Source organism: Brachyhypopomus gauderio, chromosome 8 (assembly GCF_052324685.1).
Source record: "Brachyhypopomus gauderio isolate BG-103 chromosome 8, BGAUD_0.2, whole genome shotgun sequence".
NCBI classification, from domain to species: Eukaryota; Metazoa; Chordata; class Actinopteri; order Gymnotiformes; family Hypopomidae; genus Brachyhypopomus; species Brachyhypopomus gauderio.
The window spans coordinates 11,098,072-11,112,500 of record NC_135218.1 but is presented as its reverse complement, the minus strand read 5'-3'; positions in this window follow the sequence as shown (position 1 = coordinate 11,112,500).

Below are 14,429 nucleotides of genomic sequence, written 5' to 3'. Positions count from 1 at the left end.
ATTCACGCATTTAGTCTTTGAGACAAATCAGTAGTATTGTTCTCTAATCTAAACTTGTTTTATTAGGCAGTTCAATGCAAACAAGCCAGCATGTGCACACAACCAGTCAGCACAATATGATATTGGCTGGCATCTGCTTTCAAAGGGCAAGCTTTCACACTTTGACTTATATGCATTATGTGGAAACAACCTTCTGAATTGAGAAGGCACTGTCGATGTCACTATCTACTTCTGATAATGCTCTTTTCCTGAACACTGCTTAGCAACCATATGACTGATATGTCGAAATGCACAATTGTCACGAATATATATTCATACGGTAAAATAGGATAGACGTCACAGCTCTTTCAGTATATCTTGCTTCTCTGTGTGTTTTAGGAATCATTTTTGTTGTTTGCATTGTGTTGTAGTTTTAAAAATAAAGATTAGGGGCAGCGTTTTTTACGTAACCTGAAGCTGTATTGGAGAGGATGCTATTCACAACAGCAAATATAGCTATGATAACATTGATTTTCACCTTCTTATCGGGTTTACTGTCTGTTGTACCACCTGCCTGGTGCTGATAAATTCAAACTACAGCGACAGCAACAGGTGATCCAGAAAACAGTGGCAAAGAGGTTTAGCTAATGAACTCATAAAACCATAAATCATAAAAATGACAGTCAACACTGACATGAATGCACATAATGTTCTAACTTATACAGTTAGTTCACCTATTAGTGACACATCAATGGAGTGACTGAACCTTTTTTATGCAAAAGTATCCTAATCATGCTTGATTTTTTGTAGAAATCCACAGTAATGCTATGTGGTGTAAATATTTGCTTTATTAAATGTTTGCCTTATTTTCTCTTAGTATTACTTTATAGTCAGTTTTCTTGTCTTTTGCAAGCATACCAAAGAAGCTTCAAGCAGCACAGAATAACATCCTAAACTCTCCCTCCCATCTTGTGAAGGTAATGTGAAATTCAATCTCACTTAAAAAAAATCTTCAAAGAATTTAAAACAGCTCCAGCTCAAAATATGGGGGATCTCTGTGGTTCTTTACTTCTGTTCTGGTGTTTGAATGCCTATGTACTCCCATGCATGCAGGATCATCTGGTTATTAATATGAGAGAATAACAAATCAAGCATCATTCATTGGGAGCATCCTCGGTTGTAATATACCCCTGGGCTGAACGCATGTTGTTTGTGGTGTTCATGAAGATGGGCAAACTGTAGATGACTCCAGGCTTTCTCTCCAATGTGTCAGTGTTCCACTCTCTTGGCCGTTTTACTGGGACGCAAAGCCATACCTGGGAAAGGAGTGCATCCGGTTGAAGCAGTGGCTTATTTATTGTGTGTGTGTTTGTGTGTGTGTGTGTGTGTGTGTGTGTGTGTGTGTGTGCGTGCGTGTGCGTGCGTGTGCGTGTGTGTGCGTGGTGATGTATTCCAGAAGCACGCTTCATGTGCAGAGAAAACTATCAAAACCAGAGTAATTAAAGCGCTCCACCCATCCCCCTCCGCGCACTACAGCGCACCTTGTACTGACCAAGTCATTTGCATATTGTTCTTTTTTTTCTGTTTCGCAGCACACTAATACTCCTAGCTCTCTCACACCATGCCCCTTCCTCCTTCCTGTCCGGGAAACGCACACTGGAACTGCTGCCTGATTAAGATCTGCTTCTCTTCAGTGCTCGTGCACTGAGTGATACCGAGATCTGTCTGTTTTGTTTTCCACATGTTTTTATTATATGAGTTTTAGCTTCCTCACTGATAGTGAGGAAGAAAAATGATTCTAAATAAGGAAAGTTTTAATTGTATTAAACCTCAAGATTTCAAATTCTAAATGGTAGCAAAATGACTGTTGTTGTTACCTTTACAGTTGTATAGTCTTTTCAGTCTTTATAACCTGCATTTTGTAGCAGGATGTCTCTGTGTCCTATAAACTGATACACCTAATGATGTCTTAGTGCCTCCATTCAGTGGTCCTTGCAACGTGCACAAAGCCTAGCTGTGCATTTCTGGGTTTTTTTCCTTGAAAATTTTCCATCTTCCTTGCAAAAGGCATGTTATGGTAGGCTGTTTCCAGAGGCATCTGAAGACAGATAGGCTCTCCTTCATGAATGTGAAAGCAGACCTTACCTAAATGGTCCTTGGATTTTCTTTTTGACCTTTGTGATTTTAATCTCATATTTTAAATTCTGGACCATGACGCATGAGCAGACGTGGACCTCTCTTCACCTAGAAGGTCCTTGAGGATTTCTCTCTCCAACTGCTCTCAGGAATTAAGCCTGTTCAGGAACACAGTGGAAGAGACTTGTGCACATCTGGCATCAAATTAATATGCTATTTAAAAGATTTCATTGTGATTTATGAAATTCAGTGTAGATAGGGCACTGACAGATGTATGTGTGTGCTCCATTCATGAAAATGTCTAGCTGTCAATTATAAACTCTTTGTTTTTATCCTTGTTCTAATTTAGAATCAGTAATACAGTAATTCTTTGGTCCACATTAATTTCATAAAATAAACTGGATATACTGCACCTAAATGCATGCATTGCATATTCCTGACGTCCATCATCACAAGAATAATTACAAAATCAACCTTTTGTCCACAGCGAGCAGCGGCATTGGTGGCCGAAGACAATTTATTCCCCTAATTATATTTTCATTTGAATGAAGTGTATGTGTATCAGCAAGCCTAAAATGGAATGTAGGCAGCGTTGAGAGGAAGAAAAATGCGTGGCTTATTTGGGGAGTTCTGAATGAGAAACGGAGGCGCATGATCCGACCGCCATTGTTCTGCTTTGAGTTCCCCCTCTCTGACTGCAGCCCGCCTGCGTCACTGCGCCACATTATCAGGTCGACGTTCGTGACATGTTGGCAGCCGTACATTTGCATTCCCAACCTGTGTTTGCCTTGCTCACCCTAGAACAAGGCACTACACCCAGTAGTAAAGCTTCTTCTCTCTCCACTGCTCACACCATGACACTGAACACCGGTGTTCTTGGGTTTTTTTTTTCCCTCCAGATTTTATCCAGGACTGAGCTTAAAAAAAGAAAAAAATATGCCAGCATTTGTACTGCTTGGGTATCAGAACCATACGCATGACTATGGTGCTTCTAGCAGTATGGAAAACATCTATTTTGCACAGATGCTTCATTTCAGCTGTGATGGCTGCGGTGTAAGGTTGCAGTGTAAGGTTGAGGTGAACTGATGCATGCATATAATGGATGTGGTGGCAGATTGCATGGATTTCTTGTAGTCCTCTGTCAGAATATTATTTACCTTTTGAAATATGGCTGAATGGCTTAATATTTATAACTGTAATGACAGTAATAGGATTCCCAAAGGTACTTCTTGAATATTCTACATTAAGTGTGAAATTCATGTGTACATGTTTCAAGAAGATGGACAGGGCTTCACTCTTGGTCTGTAAATACGGTGGTTCCTGGTATGACTGGTAGTAGAGGTACAATGTTCACTGTCTACCACAGAGGGAGGGGCAGGAATGACACGAGGGGGTTATATGTAGATTAATAGACTAAATTAATAGTCTGGTTTTCATAGTTTCCATTTTGACATTCTCAGAAAGGAGTGAAATTTCTGTTTGCTTATGGACAGAATTAGCAGTGTTTGATATACCTTATCCCAATGGGGATAACATTTTGACTTCACATTTTAATTATAACGCACGTTATATTTCAGCGAAATCTCAAAGTGCTATAGCATAAAATAAATATTAAAATAATTTAAAAATTAAATTAGAACTATAAAAACCAAGTAATACGACAGATTCAGCAAATAGGCATTTAAAGTCCTAATAAAGTAAAATTCTTCATCTACTCTAATTAGTTGCTATAATCTTTATATCTTTATAGGATTTGTGATTTGGAAAATATATATATTGTAAACAACAGAGACTGACATATTGACCTCCACAATAACAGTAATGAAAAGTTTTAAAAGGTTATGATAGTTGATGGGTATCAGCTTAATCTTACACTGAAATATGTTATTATAATTACTGGTACCACTGTGTTGATAAGATGGTCCATGTAAAATCTCTCCAGATCTTTTGGTTCACTGTGGGCCTTCCTCACCCCACAGTGGTTCAATGAGAATTAGGTCAAAGGTCAGCCCCCACAGCGTTTCAATGAGAATTTTGTCAAAGGTCAGCAAGGCACCGGGACCAAAGTTAATAAACACCAAAGACATATTTTTGTAACCTTTGCTGTTCTTTTTTAAACCCAGGGTGTTAATAATGGAGGGCACTGTGTGTGCTAAAGAAAATCTTGCAAAGAAAAAACGGATACGCTGACACCCAGTAATATCTTCAACTACTGTTTCTGCCATGACAGTTGGCATGACGTGTAGTTTCTAAGCATTCTGATAGATCTAATGATGGGTTTAGCATTACTGTGTTTTATCTTGTTGTGATTATCAATGAGATTCACATGCCCTACATTTCAACACTGTTCTGAAATATGGCAGTCAGATTTAGGAGGTATACTTAGGAAGAGTGATTTTCTTAATATTCCTCCAGAGGGATTTAGGCATAAAAAGCTATATTTCCTCCATCTCTTCAAAGTCAAGGATGAAAATTTCCTCTTCATGAATACCAGGCCTATCTGGGTTGGATATAGCAACAAACTGTTAGCTTTGGAGAGGCATCTTCCACCTGCTACTCTTTGGACACATACTTGCCATCTCTTCTGTGTATAACAAGGCATAGCCTCACATATTTTCTTAACTCCGCTCTAGCCTTGCTATTAGGCTATGGTAAAAGCCCTGCCAACGGACTGCTAAACATCGATGACTGTGCTCTTCTTTACTGATTAAGGGAAGCTTTCCTGTCATGGGGATTATAAAATAGGCATAATAGGATGAGCAAAAAAAGAACGTATCAGCACCTTGTAGTAAAGTTTCATTATGCAGTGTTCTAATCCCCAAATAGACTTAAATGAGCGCTCAGGACATTTTGTTCTGTGTCCACTGGCCCTTTATCTATTGCCCTCTGGTTTCTCCAGAGGCCTGGGCTCATTGCAAATGATCCTTTGCTCTCTAACACAACACATCATTTTCCAGTCGCAGCATTAAAGCCCTTTGACACGATGTTCCCACAACCCTCATCCCCTTTTACAAGTGTCAAGGAAAGATGACAAGTGATTTAAAGTAGCTGCTTTGTTGTCAGAAAGATGATGTATATGTGAGATGTTATTTCGAGTTCTTTGATCATTTCCATTTTTACACCCGCCATGCCACACTGGAACATGTAGTATGTAATGTCCATTAGACATATGTCACTGAGTGAGGAAAAAGAGTTTTTGCACAGGCTGATTCCCTTGGTCTCTGAACAGATCTCTGGCTTCTTAAAAGCACAATAAACTATAAACTAGTATATATTTTTTACATTTTGATAAAAAAATTTTTTTATAATCTTACTTGCTATATAGAGCTTGGAGTGTAGTGATTTTTCTCTTGGCTTGTCCAACACAAGTCAACAGTATGAAACCGTTCCAATGATGTACCATCATTATCATAATTTGTATGTAACTGATACCGACAGAAGCATTTCATCTATGTCCTTATTTCTGCTACTGTGTGGCCCAACTTGAGCTAAATTAATGAATCTACAGGATTACGTTGTCAGGCAACTTCCTATCTGTATCTCTATTACTAGAACTAGAACTTTTAGAAATTAATCTTGTAAAAACAATAGAGGTTTAATGTAATGTTTTTGTTTTGTAGATGACTTACATTTTAGATTATATAAGGACAATTAAGAAATTTACATTTATTAGAACTAATTATTCTGAGACTGAAATCTCATTCAATATGGGGCTCCATTAACACCAGATTAGCATAAACTGTTAAATAAACTGACCTGCACAATAGAAAATTTGTACTCTATCAACTGCTAATTCCTTTACTCATTTGGCTGAAGTACATACTGCCATTCGCCCTGCCAGTTTCTTCAAATATATTTCATATTGTCAGTTCCTTAAGGTCAACCCTTCTCTTGCTCATTTTAAATACATTCAAAGGCACTTAGCTGGAGAATAAACAAATTACTCACTCATAGGTAATTAAACAAGCATGTCAGCAGTGTTTTATTTAACTGAGAATAAAAATATGCAGTGGTGCTGGCAAGGGTAGCAGACTGAGTTTTATCCAGGCATTGTAATTCTATGTCATGTGATGTCAAAACATCACTTTAACCAATCAAATGTTAGCTCAGAAACTTTGTAAGTTTAAAAAATACCATATTAAATTGTGCAAAGAGCAGAGTATTATCTGGAAAAAGCAGCAATTCTGTGCTTATACTAACTTGATATTAGCTTCAGCAAGTTAAAGTCACGGTGATCAGTGAAGTGCCTTTATTAGAAGGTACGCCAGCCTTCATGAATGATCCAGCCAGGTTGACTGAAACAGTAGCTCTCCTCCAGTTTAAGCTTGTAAAACAGAGTTCTGAGTCTTTTGGAGAAGCAAAATACACATTAATTGGTAAAATAGTAGGCTTATTGATAACACACACACAGTCATACACATGAAGAATGATCATTGTGATTTTGGATGGCAATATCATAAGGAACATTTTCACACCATATGGTCCTGTAAAGTTATACCGTATACACCTGGTCCTGTAAAGTTATTCCTTATACACCTGGTCCTGTAAAGTTATAGCTATACACTATAGTCATTTAGCATTTGAAAAGTGTTTTTTCTTTTACTACAGCATATTGAAGTTTAAAGTAAGCAATAACTATGAAGTCAAAATTGGGCTCTTCCTTGTGCCCCATTTTAGGAGACCATCATAACTACATTAGATATCAGTCCTTTTAATGCCATGGTGCAACATAGGACCAAGGATTTCTCATTTAAGCACATTTCAAGGACCTTCATCCTCTTTGATTATTCCAGCACTCCATCAACACAGGTACAAATATATTGTGCATGTGAGCAAGCACCATTCATGTTTGTAAAAGATTCAGATACTGTATATCTAAGTGAATCAATGGTGTGGAAACATTCATTCTCACAGTATTGCAGGAATTTTCTGTTTAGTTTTAAATTAATTTAATTATTGAAACATGCATTTAATTACCTTTGAAATGCCACTTAGCTTAACAGTGAAGTTTGTGTTAGGATGGCAGAATGAAAAAAATCATTTTTGGTCTATTCTCTTTGCTTTTTGCACATATTTGTATTATTTCTACATTCCCTTTATCTTCATGCCTGAATGAGATTTCATTTCTCTAGCCATGCTACTTAAAGTCCTCATGCCCTTTATTTGGGTAGGGTGGTTATGAGCAGTAAAGCTGATGACCAATTTTTACTAAATTTTACAAATATAAAATTGTTAAAGATGTAAAAGGGTTTGTAGCCATCCCCCTTGAGGTACATTAGTAAATTAGGTTTGTTCCAGAACTTAATGTGGATTTGTCATTAGAATGCTTGCTGTATGAATGCATTAGACTCCAGGTCCTTCAGTCTCTGATTTATGCATTTGTTGCAATGTTTTTTTTTTTTTCTTAAAATCTTGGCAGCAGTTACATATTTGAAAGCCTTTCAAAGCACGTACACAAGGCTGATGCTGTGCATTGGATTGGGACTGAACAAACTAAAAAACCTGCTCTCCCAGTCCAACGTGAAGGAAAAGATTCACTTTATTGTCCCAGGAAGAAGAATTCTTCTTGGTATCAAGTATACAATTCCCATTGGACTCAACACAATTAGTAAACTGTAGATTATTGGTATATATAATTAGTATATTGCTATGGCTGTAGTATAATACTATTATTTTCTAGAAAATACACTCTACCCAAAGTAATACCAGCTCACCTAAGATAGTTACATCGACACAATTTATAGGAATTCATGGAAAGTAACATGGAAAGTGGTTTTATATTTGTGATACTCTAGTATTTCATGTCTCATACATTACAATCTATGGAATACATGAGAATGTGCATGTCAACATGTCAGTGTTTTATTTAGAATAAGATCAAGCATGTGTTATGATAAGATATGATATGATACGATATGATATGATAGCTGTTTTCATCTTACCTCATCTTACCTGTTCATCGTATCTGCTGTCAAGACAAGAGGAACACAAACGGTACAATGGACCACTGTGAGTGCAGAAATGGGAGAGTGAGATGATCTCATTCTGCATACTGCTGAACACTCAACAGCTCTTACCAAAAGTGGATATAAAAAAAAAGTAAATAAATTTTTTTGGCTCATTTTCCGTATTCCAAACACAATCCTGAGACTTAGCCAAGTCAAAAGAAATTTGAGCGATTCATTTTTTATTTTATTTTTTTACCCTCTGGTCCAGGCTGACTTTAGCATAATTACATATATTGAATGTGCCTGAACGTTCTGGCTGTTCTAGGCCAATATTGGTGTAGGGCAAAGGTCGTAAATTAAATCCTTTATAGGAATTTAGTAGGATAGTAGTAGTAGGATACATAGTAGGATACATGTTGGTTATCATTCACACTCCTCACTCCTCACCATGACGCTTACAAGCAGGCTACAAACTACACACATTTGCTCACAGCACAAGAAACATATGGGACTATATTGCTCATGCTACTTTTCTGGTAATACACTGAGTTTAGCCAGTAACCAGACCATGACCAAGAGATGAGATAAGAGGAATTCAAAATATATACAACCACTGCATGAACGTGACCGATCCTTTTGTTGTGTTTTTATTAAAGATGTTTAAACACAAAATCACAAAACATGCATCAATAAAGTACGTGTATCTCTCTCTGTCTCGTTTCCCTTTCTCTCTCTCAGTTTCACACATTATCATTGTTTTGCATTCAAACATTGTTTTGCAAACATTCTGGTGAATGATATCTCATAGCAAACAGTCATCAGACAGGTTGCTATAGACAGGGAACATATTTCAGTTTTCAGCTGCAAGCTAATGCCTCAATTCTGAGTGTGGAGGATATATTGGGGTCAGTTTTACAAATAATGGAGGAAAACTGCAAAAAATAAATAAATAAACATTTATTTATTCCACATTTAAAAACCCCAATCTTTTAATATGTGCCCTGTGCTCTAATTCTCCGCAGAACAAAGTGGGAGCAAGTACCTGATTGAGTTAATTAGCATGCATGATTATTTACTTTGAAATGTTTACAGAATCTGATTATACAGTTGTTCTCCTTGAATATGGGAAATGAGTAAATCTGCATGTCTGAGGAGTTGATTGAATTTGATGACAGTAGTATTGTAGTATAAAATGTAGTATTACATTTTATTTCACTAAAACGTGTAATTTCCATGTCAGAGTAGAAAATGATTTGCATGTAAACTGAAAACAACTGCCTTGCTTTTACCAAGAAATTTGTCCATTCTAGGAGAAGACCAGCGGGTGGCAAGTGGAGTCCTCCTGTATGGTGGATAAGTGAGGACATCTAAGACTCTACAAGTACAACAATAATAAGGATTTACAAGAGGACAAACTATTTTGATAGCATTGGCCAGCATCCTCCTTGTGTGTCTTACTGCACCATATACACTGAATACAACTGAAAAAATTCCACCTTTACCTTTTCATTGCCAAGTCCATCCTTCAGACAACACTGTAATACACAGAAGAGGGAAACGTGACGCTTTGGAGTTGCAGGTTTGTCCTGATCAGATATGGGGAAGGCTGGTTTACTGCATATATCAGCACATAAGAGTTTTCTGGACTTTAGCGATTGCCTTCTTCTTTGAAAAAGAGAAGATTTTATCCAGATATTTACAGGCTGAAATAATTAACCAATCAACAATATCCCTGTAACACCATAAGGAAATCAACTGTGTGCATGTGGTCTGTAATGGCAAATGTTAATATCAACAGAACCTCAGTGGAGCATGAAAGGACAGCTAATAAACTTGAACCTTATTTCCAGGGAATAAGTAAGTTGATGTTGAACCCAGCTGGTATACAGCAATGACATTTACCTTCATTTGATTTCTCCATGTGATTCAGGTAATGGTGTGAAGTGTTTGATCATGTGCCCAAAGCCTCACAAACACTAGATCTGTTTTCAAATGCATGCTTTCATACTCCCAGACATGGTCCCTTTTCAACAAGCTTAGAAAAGTACTATGAACTGTTATGTGTGGGTTTATGAACATAGATTTCCAAGTACATTTTTATTTTCTCTATTTCTTTTGGGGGGGGGGGGGGGGCTACTTTTTTCTTTATGAGAAAATTTATGAGACTAAAGAAATGGCCATCTGTTTTGTTTTTGTAGTTTGGTCCATGCAGAGGATCCAGTTACTCTATGACTAAAACTAGATTGTAAAAGTCCTTGGTTTAGAGAGTGATCATATAATTACCCTGTTAAAGGGAACTTGTGCTTCTAAACCAATGTAAATGAACATGTTAACGAACTACATATTTGAAATTTTATCCGATAATGCAATTTTCATAATTACACCTGGGTTGTAAAGATTTATTTATTGAATAAAATCTACAACAAGTGTGACAAAATGAGCTTGGATGAACACTGCATATTTCTTGGAACAAGCTCATAAATACAAGATCCAGTAAACGTTCAAATGTGTCTTAGACAATCAAATAGGGGACTGAAATATGTTCATGTGAGAGTGATAAATGTTAAGACGGTTTAACGTTTCCAGAATGAATCTTTATTTATACCTTTATTCGGGAATTCTAAACAATATGAAGTAGTCCTTCCAGTGAGCTGTGGAGGCAGGAATACCTGACTATTCTGCTGTCCAAAACAAAGATGGACATAAGAATAGATTGTAAGATTAGCTCATGTATTTCAAAGTGAAGAGCCCTAACTGATGCCAGTGAGATGTTTTTATTAGGACTACTGCCATAGTGCAGTGGTCTCTGGCAGTTCATTTATGTGGAGTGAACGGATGCCCTTTCACTGATGCCAAACAAAATATTCAAAGTTAGTAGTGTATGTTACAACAACACTTTGAAATGTTGAACTTGAAATGTTTTTTTCCCAAGTGAGGAAGAGGCAGAGCTGTTGCAACAGGAGGAAGAGGTAGAGCTGCTGTTACAGGAGGAAGAGACAGAGCAGCTGATGAGGAAGAGGCAGAACTGCTACAACAAGAGGAAGAGACAAAGCTGCTGCTGCTACAGGAGGAAGAGGCAGAGCTGCTGCTACAGGAGGAAGAGGCAGAGCTGCTGCTGCTACAGGAGGAAGAGACAGAGCTGCTGCTGTTACAGGAGGAAGAGACAGAGCTGCTGCTACAGGAGGAAGAGACAGAGCTGCTGTTACAGGAGGAAGAGACAGAGCTGCTGCTGTTACAGGAGGAAGAGGCAGAGCTGCTGCTGTTACAGGAGGAAGAGACAGAGCTGCTGTTACAGGAGGAAGAGACAGCTGCTGCTGTTACAGGAGGAAGAGGCAGAGCTGCTGCTGTTACAGGAGGAAGAGGCAGAGCTGCTGCTGTTACAGGAGGAAGAGGCAGAGCTGCTGCTGTTACAGGAGGAAGAGGCAGAGCTGCTGCTGTTACAGGAGGAAGAGGCAGAGCTGCTGCTGTTACAGGAGGAAGAGACAGAGCTGCTGCTGTTACAGGAGGAAGAGGCAGAGCTGCTGCTGCTACAGGAGGAAGAGGCAGAGCTGCTGCTGCTACAGGAGGAAGAGGCAGAGCTGCTGCTGCTACAGGAGGAAGAGGCAGAGCTGCTGCTGTTACAGGAGGAAGAGACAGAGCTGCTGCTGCTACAGGAGGAAGAGGCAGAGCTGCTGCTGTTACAGGAGGAAGAGACAGAGCTGCTGCTGCTACAGGAGGAAGAGGCAGAGCTGCTGCTGCTACAGGAGGAAGAGGCAGAGCTGCTGCTGTTACAGGAGGAAGAGGCAGAGCTGCTGCTGCTACAGGAGGAAGAGGCAGAGCTGCTGCTGTTACAGGAGGAAGAGACAGAGCTGCTGCAACAAGAGGAAGAGACAGAGCTGCTGCTACAGGAGAAAGAGGCAGACCTGCTGCTGCTACAGGAGGAAGAGACAGAGCTGCTGCTGCTACAGGAGGAAGAGACGGAGCTGCTTCTGCTACAAGAGGAAGAAACAGCTGCTGCAACAGCCCCATCTTAGAATATATTCTCAGATTCTAAGTATGTGAACTTCAGTAGCCAAACCATATGTTATGATGTCATTTTCATACCAAAACTAGCTCATGATACAGGCTTTAGTGTCATATTGGTAATTCTAACGTTACGAAGTGTAATGTTACTTTAGCTGTCTTGCTATAGAGCTAACAAGTGGATTAACAATTAAAACATTTGCTTTTTGAAAACACTTTTTTTTTTTGCAAACACTAATTTGTTTATTGCTGAATTCCAGTTAGTTAATTCAGCTAATTGGACTATTGCATTAACTGTAGTAATATTTAAACTAACACAGCTGGTAGCACCCATAGAAATGTAGAAAGAGTGACAGGAGGACTCTAGAGTAGCCAATCTGCGGTCCAGAAGGCTGACTTCATCTCAGCCTTTGCATCCCTCCATTCGCTACACTTCTTGGCTCTGACTGAAACCTGGATCACCCCAGAGAACTCTGCAACTCCAGCTGCTCTGTCCTCTGCCTGCTCATTTACTCATCCACCACTGCATCTTGGCAGGGGTGGTGGCACAGGTTTACTGTTGTCTCAAGAGTGGCGCTTCACCCAACTTTCCTTTTTAGCTCTTTCAATCTCTTCTTTTGAATTACATGCTTTTGAGTCATCCTTACCAAACCTATGCAAACCGTTTAGTATTTTTTCTTCTATCCTTAACCCTCCCTGTCCCTCCTCCATCCTCTCTGACTCCTGAGGATTTTGTCACCTTCTTTGAGGAGAAGACTGTAGTAGTCCATCATTCCTTTTCCATCTGTTCCCACTTTCCCTTCCAGCTATCCTAGTACATGCCCGCTGGATCCAATTCCTTCCACTCTCTTCCAGAAAATTTCAAGAAATCTCCTTCCATTATATCGGCCATCATCAATATCTCCTTAGCTTCGGGACATGTACCTACTGTGTTCAAGACAGCCAGAGTGGAACCAATATTGAAGAAGGCAACACTTGACAGCTCTGATTTAAGCAACTACAGACCTTCACTTCTCTCTTTTCTATCATAATATCTGGAATGAGTAATCTATGATCAATTATCTCTTTTCCTCACCCAGAGCCAACTCCATGATCCCTGACTATGGACCTCCTCTCAGTTCTCTCTAGCCTTGGCATGACTGGCTCTGGTTAGATATTGGTTGCAGTCATATCTGAAAGACCCGCCCCATTTGGTAACATGGAGTAGATCTACATCAAATCCATATAAACTCTCCACCGGTGTCCCCCAAGGCTCAGTCTTAGGCCCTCTGCTCTTCTCTTTGTATACTTGTTCCCTTGGTGGCATTATTTCTTCTCATGATTTCATTTATCATTGCTATGCTGATGACACCCAGCTAATTCTTTCCTTCCCACATTCTGACAGGTTTCTGGGCATATTTCAGCATGCTTGGCGGATATTGCTTCATGGATGACAGCTCACCACCTGAAGCTCAACTCTTTCAAACCAGATTTCAAACCATATTTCAAACCATATTTCTCCTCTGCAACATATGGAAAACACAACCCTTCCTTTCTCAAGAAGCCACGCAGGTGCTTGTGCAGTCTCTTGTTATCTCAAAGCTAGAATACTGCAGCTTGATGGTCAAAGCCCAGACTGTACCTTGAGCACTTAGAATCTCAAGTATGGCTTGGCTTGAAATGCCACGATTAAAGTCACATGGAAGACAAATCTCAAGACTGTTCTCTGTCCTGGCACAGAGATGGCTCAGAGCAATTTTTTACTGGCTGTTCAGACTGAACAGAGTTCCTTGCGGTCTTCAAACATAGACTGAAGACACCTGTTTGTTGAATAATTAAATGTCCACTAACACTGCAGATAGCACTTGTTGTCCTTATACTTTACACTGTATGGTATAGTACCTATGTTTATTTGTACTTCTTCTAGGTAGTTAGATAGTTCTTCTATGTACTTCATATAAAGTGTTAATCTTTACTATTAAGTTATTATAAATTACATCAACCCAATTTTACATTTAACCTAGCTAGCTACCTCACCTGTAAAGGTGGAAAAAGAGCCAAAGGAAATCTACTTGTGCATGAGGACAACAAGAAGGTGGAAAAAAAGAAAATGGGAAAACAAGATGACAGTTTTTAGGGTGATATTATGACAAATGTGCACTAAATGCTTCTTTCTGGACTGGCAAGCTTCACCTTAAGCTCACGAGTGGAAAATTAACACACGTCATATGACACGTTTTTTTCTCCTAAAAGAAGAGGATGAAAAAAGAAAAGAGGTATGGAAGGAAGACTGCAAAAACAGAAATAACGTAATGTGATGAATGAATACTTTATCTGTTGGTTAAGTAACATTTAGCTTATAGCATCTGTCCAGCTAGATATCGC